This window comes from Pangasianodon hypophthalmus, chromosome 9 (genome assembly GCF_027358585.1).
Source record: "Pangasianodon hypophthalmus isolate fPanHyp1 chromosome 9, fPanHyp1.pri, whole genome shotgun sequence".
Classification (NCBI taxonomy): Eukaryota; Metazoa; Chordata; class Actinopteri; order Siluriformes; family Pangasiidae; genus Pangasianodon; species Pangasianodon hypophthalmus.
Window position 1 is genome coordinate 21,032,825 of NC_069718.1, and position 8,706 is coordinate 21,041,530.

At 39.0% G+C, this 8,706-nt stretch overlaps 1 protein-coding gene across 14 annotated transcripts in view; it reads right to left on the minus strand.

Moving 5' to 3' along the window:
• Positions 1-2,800, minus strand: part of nrcama (neuronal cell adhesion molecule a) — an 80,697-nt gene extending 77,897 nt beyond the window's left edge. For 4 of the 14 annotated variants that reach the window (XM_026919149.3, XM_026919156.3, XM_026919146.3 and 1 more), the window contains exon 1: positions 2,642-2,800. The gene's annotated coding sequence lies outside the window, so the exon portion shown is untranslated. The remainder of the gene's footprint in view (positions 1-2,641) is intronic. The other 10 variants (XM_026919151.3, XM_034307310.2, XM_026919150.3 and 7 more) reach the window with 4 other exon arrangements.
• Positions 2,801-8,706: the final 5,906 nt, after the last annotated feature.

Consider the following 8,706-nt stretch of genomic DNA (forward strand, 5'->3'; position numbering starts at 1 on the left):
AACCATAAAGCACAGTTATATGCAGTATGACATCAACATGTATAATGTATTATTGTATAGAGTAATTTGTCAGTTTATTAGACACTAGATTAGGGATGTATTGGGGTAAATACTATCCTCAAATCCTGGAGCAGTATTGAGTTGAATTTGACATACTTTTCATTTTGATTGACTGATGTATTTTGTGGTGTAAAACATGAGTTATGTTGATAGACACAAACTAGATCTAACATGTGAACATGTGAGCACATGATACAATTTTTCTTAATGTTATCATCACCAATCTGATGTTTCGTGTAACTTTGCAGAGAGTTGGCTTTGTTTCTGATGCAGTTACATTGTCAGATAAATATCAGGTATTGACTAATACACAGACTTTTGATACCTTATCAAAAATAGAAAAATTGGCATCAGTGCATCCCTATAGTAGATAATTGTAGTCTATCTAACCGACTGGCAACTATGTGTATATGTAAGGAATAAAACATGACAGGCATGCAGTTAAAGAAAAATAATCAATGACAAGATGATATGATGCTGCTCAACTGACTGAAGTGGAATATTTTCCTAAAACAACATACTCGAAAGTGTTTTATTCCTCTTATACCACAGCAATTTATTTATTAACGAATGACACTTCATACCTTGTATACATTCGTGGGTACAATTAATGTTGTGGAATGTCTAGTTAGTTCCTTGTATTACTTATGTTATAGCAGCTGTAAACAGTTGTTCGCTCACCAGACTCTCTTTTTTTCCTCTCTTTTGAAGCTGATAAGAAAAAAATGCAGCTTGTCATGTTACCATGAAACTGAAAAGCACAAAGTCGTCTCTCCTGAAAACTCTCCCATGGTGAAAAACCTGCAGACCATTACAATGCCCTGACACTCGAGACTCATTCCATCAATTTTAAATGAACATTCTTACAGAAAGCTTCATCATATCAACAATCATGCTTTTTCTTTGCTAAATAGCAACTCACTTTTTAATCCGTTTATTATTAGGCTTAGTTTACATAGACTGTCCACCTCTGAATGAGCTGTGTCTATAGAAACAATAAACCACAAAAAAACGAGCACATTCATATAAACCTTGAATTATAGCCTGCAAAGCTGCTGTTATAGAAAAATAATCAAAACCTTCTGACCAATCAGATTCAGGAATTCAACAGCTATGATATAAAATGGCATTCATGGCATTCAAGCATATATTTCATCTTTAGAGCTGGCATTATGTAGGAGACATGCATGTAGTCGGTACTTGTTCTATCTTTCTGTTTGCACTACATCTCTCTGGACTAAAGACACTTTTATATAACGGAGGCGAGTCTGCACTTTAACCAATTTGAAGTTCATTCGAATAAAATAGACAAAAAAGAACTCACTTCACATATGCGTACTTTATATGGATTATTTTATACGGATTTTATTATATTGATGTTTGATGCTCGTGTCCACAGGTTTTGCTGGATAGGGGGTAAAATGATGTTGGTGTTTCATTATCTAGAGACACACATGCAGTAGCACTCAGATAATAAACCCAATCAATTCCTGACTAATAAGTCGGAATAAATCGTGAGCTGTTGTGGAGTGTAATAATTAAAGGTGCATTTGTTGTGATTTTTTTTTTTTTTTTTCATGATTAGGTCTCTAATGGGTAGGTGAATTCCTGCCTATCTTAACAAAGCTCCGCCCCCAGGATCAATGGTGACCAGTATAGTATAAGGCTATAAAATGACTGACAGGAGGCACATCCAAGCAAAAACAAGCATTCCGGACCGGAAGTCAGTTTCCCAAACAGTGACTTAATTCACTTTAGCTTAATCTATTGTGCTTTTTTTAATCATTTAAAAAAAAAATTTTTTAATTATTTGTAGTAAGTAAGGAATAAAAAAAAAAATTGAGACAGAGCTATTGCACCTTTAAATAGGCATACATAAACACTGCAGTAAGGCTGGATACTAATGGGACACTGGAAAGGCCATAATAATAGTAATAGTGATAATAATAATAATAATAATAATAATAATAATAAAGAGCGGAGGCGCGCGCTACACATCCGCGTGCACCTGTATTCTGTCTTCTCTATTCAGCAGCCGAGCGCTTATCGCATATCTGTGAACCTTTCATTATTATTATTATTTTTTTTAAGATTTACAGTAAAGAACCACGATTTGTGCGATATAACCATTCGTATGTGATTTCAGTAAGCCTATTATTGCTAAAATTGACCTGTAATCCTGACACACGCCTCATCGCGCGCGCCGTTCATCATGACAGGTCAGGGCTGACACCGACAAAGCGGATGAGTATGGATGTCAAAAAAACAAAACATTAAAAAAAAAAAAAAAACAGACAAAAAAATGGCTGTCCATCGCAGAGGTAAACAGTTAAACATCCTTAAAATGAAAAAATAAATATCATACGGAATTTAAAATGTATGTAAAGCCTACATTTGTGTGAGAAGCAGCTGCGCAGCGGCAGCACTGCTTACTGCTGGCCTCGAACACTGCGCATTTGTGTTGCCACCTGCTCTATAATAACAGCCACCCGCAGCATAGCGGAATTACCTGCGCACTGTAGCAATAATAATAATAATAAATAATAATAGTAAATAATAAGAGCGAAGACACGCTACCTACCTCAAAACAGGCTCGCTGTCCTTCCCTCCTGCTCTTATCTGTCCCCGGTATAACTGAGTCTGGATGTCTGATCCTGCTGCTGCTTCTGGATCTCCGTTAACGATTCCAACACCGAGCGGCGTTTCTCCGCGCATGCGCAGTTCACCGCGCGACTGCAGAGGTCTTGATCAAATGGAATCTCAGACCACAGACCCAGATGGGAGCAGACTGCCTTGCCAAGTGGTTCTGCATATTAAAGAGGATTCCGCAAGCTGACCAGATGTGTGTGTGTGACAAACATCACATCACATCACACACATAGACACATGCCCAGATATATACACACACACACAGACATACACACATCACACACACAGACATATACACACACACATCACACACACACACAGGCACACACACAGACATCACACACATCACATCACGCACATAGACACACACAGACACACACATACACACGTCTTCCCTAGGCGCTGTAGGTCCTCTCTTGAAACAAAAGTGATGCTCTGTCATATAGCCTATTATATGTTAAAACAAATGCAATAATTTAATATGTGGTGTGTGGGATTTTTAAAAAAAAATATTAATTCATACATCTTATCTGGTTGCGGTGGGTCTCGGGAACACTGGGAGCAAGGCGCAGACGCATCCTGCAAGGCACCATACATACAAAATATTCACACACTCACTCACGCCTGGGGCAATTTAGCTTAGCCAATCCATCTACCATGGTATGGTTTTGGATAGCAGGAGAAACCAGAGGAAACCCACATGGAGAAGAATATTCACAGAAACTCCACAGAGACAGTAACCCGAGCTCGGGATCGAAGCAGGAACCCTGGAGCTGTGAGGAAGCAATGCTACCTGCTGTGAAACTGTACCACCCTTGTTAAAAATGAAAGCAAACCATCATTTTTGAGTTGACATAGAAATACTATAAAACCTAGTGTTCAGGAGCTGCTGAGGCTCATCCACATAAAGCCTGTAATAGTAATTCATAGTCAGAGCTGTCGGGTCGGATTTGGCCAAAGATTTCAGGCACATACGCCATCTCGGATTATATCACATCCTACCTTAGGCATGAAAAAAAAAATCTGGCTACACAGTGCCAGAGGTGACAGACAGTGAGTATATTCAAATTCAAAAACGAGAGTGAAACAGGGATAGAATCCAACCAGATACTATGAAAAGAGAAAAAAGATTAAATTTTAGCTATGTTGTTGCAGAAAAGATGAGACATTTCTTTGCTCTCCGATATGGTGGCTAGCTAGTCAGCTATCTTATCCATGTTGTGGGATTTGTATCATTACCCAGTTGTTAGTTTTAGTTATAGCTAACAATGTCCAGCTTGTTGTTTGTGTGTTTCACTGTATTTTGGAAATTCACATGCAGGAAAGAGTGAGTCAGTCCAGATTTCTGCTGGCTTGTGGTGTACACTCACTGAGCACTTTATTAGGAACACCTGCACACCTACTCATTCGTGCAATTATCTAATCAGACAATCATGTGGCAGCATAAAATCATGGAGATATGGGCCAGCAGCTTTGGGTATTGTTCATATCAACCATCAGAATGGGGAAAAATGTGATCTCAGTGACTTTAACCATCCTCATACCTTAAGTATGAGGATTGTTGGTGCCAGACAGGTTCGTTTTTCTATAACTGCTGATCTCCTGGAATTTTCATGCACAACAGTCTCTAGAGTTTACTCAGAATGGTGCAATAAAGAAAAAAACATCCAGTGAGCAGCAGTTGTGCAGATGGAAATGCCTTGTTGATGGGAGAGGTCAACAGAAAATGGCCAGACTGGTTCCAACTGACAGAAAGGCTACAGTAACTCAGATAACCACTCTGTACAATTGTGGTGAACAGAAAAGCATCTCAGAATGCACAATACATAGAACCTTGAGGTGGATGGGCTCCAACAACAGAAGACCACGTCGTGTTCCACTGCGGTGAGCCAAGAACAGAAAGCTGAGGCTGCAGTGGGCACAGACTCACCAAAACTGGACAGCCGAAGACCGGAAAAATGCAGCCTGGGCTGATGAATCTTGATTTCTACTTTGGCACACAGATGGTAGGGTCAGAATTTGGCACCAACAGCAAGAATCCATGGACCCAACCTGCCTTCTGTCAACAGTCCAGGCTGGTGGAGGTGGTGTGTTGGTGTGGGGAAAGATTTCTTAGCACACTTTGGGCCCATTAATACCAATCAATCATCACTTGAATGCCACAGCCTATTTGAGTATTGTTGCTGACCATGTGCATCCCTTCATGGCCACAATTTACCATCTTCTAATGGTTACTTCCAGCATGATATTGCACCATGTCACAAGGCAAAAGTCATCTCGAACTGGTTTCCTGAACATGACAGTGAGTTCAATGTTTTTTAGTGGCTTTCCCTGTCACCAGATCTAAACCCAACAGAACATCTTTGGGAATGTGGTAGCACGGGATAGTCGCAGCATGAAAGTGCACCTGAAAAATCTGCAGGAACTGCATGATGCAATCATGTCAGTATGGACCATAATCTCAAAGGAATATTTCCAAACTCTTGTGGAATCCATGCCACAAAGAATTGAGGCTGTTTTGAGAGCAAAAAGAGGCCCTACAATGTATTAGTATAGTGCTCCTAGAACGCTAAGGTGTTCTTAAACGCGCACACGGAAATGACCAGGTGTGACCATCTTTTAGCTAACTAGTGTTAGCACACTACCATAGGGTTCACAGCTGCACAAAGCATTGTGGGACTGTGTATGAACTGAGAGCACTTAGAGATCTGAGATTAGAGCTCTGAGAACTTGTGTTTTAGCTAGATAGCTAACGTTAAATGGCTAGCTCATTCTGCAGAATCAGCACACACTGTGGCATCAGGTCAATGATACAGGGAATGATCTCAGCAGAATCAGAGGCTGAGCTCACATAGCTATCAGAGTGAGTTTTAACAATCTTGTTAAAGGCAAGAGCTTTTGTTCTTTTACCTGGTACTGAGTCACTGAAAGTCACACTGATTCTTTTTTCTTTTTTTATTCTCATAACACTTCTGTAATACAGAGATGGCAGCAACATTGGCAGCAGATAATTATATCTGAGATGAAGTACTTGGGCTGCATCCCAGACCGTACATAATACCAGCAGGTAGCATTGCTGTTTCACATCTCCAAGGTTCCCTCAGCACCTGGAGCTCTAGCTTACTGCCTGTGTGGAGCTTCACATGTGTCCACATGGGTTTCTGCTGGGTTCTCGTTTTCCCTCCCCCTGCTAAAAATGCCGGTATGTGGACTGGCTATGCTAAATTGCCTCTGGGTGTGAATGAGTATGTGAACATGTGTGTGTGAGATGCTCTGTGATGGACTGACATCTCATCCAGGGTGTATTCCCAAATCTTATATCCAATAGCTTTAAATTACAAATGCAAATTGTTTTTTTTTTTTGTATATTGTGGATTTTCATGTGTCTCTTCTCAGGCCTTACACATCCACACAGCAGTGATTACAATCATTTTTGACCAAAATGAAATCTTTCTTCTCTCAAACCTACTACCCTCAGTGGCGGCTCAGATCAGAGACTGATAATGATCAAGTATGAGGGAGCATAAGAAAAGGATGAATAATCATACTTATCTGAGAGACAAGCCAAAATGGCACAGTAGTGAACAACAAAAAGGATCTCACTGTTCACATGGCCCACATCACCACCTCTCCAATTGTTCATATCAATCCTTATCCCCCCTCTTTCCCTCTGCATCTTATTTTCACCACCAACCCCTCAGGCACCTCTCATTATCAGCTGCAAGGGCTCATGGGATGTGTGCTTATACCAGCACCACTTCTGACAAAAGGAAGTATTTTAATTATTCCTGCCTTTCATCTCACACTGCCTACATATACAGTATGTCTTCATGCTATCTGCATCCAACCGAATCATGGTTTTATCCATAATAGCACATGTTCTGGGTGAATATAAATATAGTGTATTTGCTTATAGCATTGAGCATTTTAAAGGAAAGCAGGATGTGAGAATATAAAGTGCACTTGTATATAAGTATCAGAATTAACTAAAAGAAAGAAGACAAAGATATTTTTAACACCACCTCAACTTAAAGCCAAATAAGGTCAATATTTAAACCACAGAAATAAAAGACTGTCTTAAAGAACAGTCCAATCCTTTTTCTGTTATCAATGTTTGAGCCATCTTTCGTTCAGTCTCCCACTTCCTGAAAAGCTCACACGTTATGTGTGTTGAATGAGCCTCTGTCTGTCTCTCCTGAAGCTTCAAATTTGATCAAACAGAAAGAGCCTTCTTCTTCTCCCATTTCAAACAAGCCAGCCATTACATAGCTCTCACAAATTCAAGCAGTGGAACACATTGCCTAATGAGGACCACAGTGCTGTTGAATTCCTGATTCAGATCTGGTCAGGAGGTTTTGATTACTTTTTGATAACAGCTTAGCTTTGACAGTAGTGTCCAGTGATCACAGGTTTATATTAATGCGCTTGACTTAAAAAGTTATAATTTCTGTAGCACTACTAATTCACAGGGACTTGTAAGGTGGAGGTTCCATATAATCTAAGCCTAATAATAAACAGATTATTTTAAAAAATGTATTGTTATAAACAAAGGAATAATTATTGATATGGTGAAGCTTTCTGTAAGAAGATGTTTATTTATCATTTATGGAAAGGGTCTCAAGTGTCAGCGCTTTGTAACAGTTATATGCAAAGCTGTTTTCCACCATGTGAAAGTCTTCACGATGGAGTATGGTGCGCTTTCCTGTTTCTCGGTAACATGGCAAGTTGCATTTTTTTTGCCTGATGACCTGATTTTTGCCTGATTAGAGGCAACTGGAACAAATGTTTATAGCCTCTTTAACGTAAGTGATGACACGAACTAACTTGTTTTACAGACATTCTGCAACATTAACTGTAGACATTAACTGCAACATTAACATGTAGCTATAGAATGGATTAAAAATTATTACAAGTCATTCTTTAATAAATAAATAAATAAATAAGGTAACTGTAGGCAAATTGCTATAGTGTAAGCAGAATTAAACATTTTCTGTTGTGAGGAAATAATCAATTTTTTTGGTGGTATGATGTGGACTAACGTGAAGTTGGAGAATGTAATCACGCAAAAGTTGATTATTTTTCTTTAATAGCATGTCCCATTATGTTTTATTCTTTACTTAACACATTTAAACATTTAAACCCTTGTACATCCCTTATTGGACATCAAGAGACTCTTTTGATTTCTTGTCTGGAATTTTTAGTTTGAGCTCTAATTTTGGCTTACGTCTTAATAAATGGATGTTTTTTGCATTAGTTAAACTAAATGGAAATCAGCACTAGAATGTTAATCCACAGAAATATTGTAAGCTTACAGTCAGCGAATGTAGTGGGCAAAATCACAGTAACAGGAAAAAGTAGGCACCATGATGCAACACTTGCAACTTTAGCTGCAAATGCTTGCAGAATACTCTCAGGAAAGTTTCCAAGTAAATCCATTTTAGGAAGTTAGAACCCTTAACCATCCAAAGAACCACTGAGGTGCCCTTTGTACATCGTTCAAACGGTGTGGAGTTATTTGTATTTAGCATCCGCTTTATCATTTTTAAGGTTATGGTGGATCCCTTGAACACAACCCTGGACAGAAGACCAGTTTGTCTTAGACACACTTAAATATTTGTTCAATTTATCTTAGCCAATCCTATTGGCATGTTTTTTTTGGGAGGTGGAAGGAAACCAATGTGGACACGAAAAGAACGTGTGAAACACAGTAACCTGAGCTCAGGATGAAATTGGAGACTGTGCCTATGCCACCACCACCTACATTCTCTCTGTAGTAATTTTATACTGCAGTTCCATGCAAAATGGTTTAGCATGAATGTGATTAAACTCCCATTTAATTTAAGAAAGTCCATTAAGTTTTAGCAGCTCTCAGATTTCAGATGTAGCAATTACAGTAAGTACCTGCTAGAGTTTCAGGTTTTGTTGTGTGTGTATGTTACCTGATAGACATACAGCTCCCCAAGGTCATATATTAAGTGTTATCAATTAAGTTTTCTG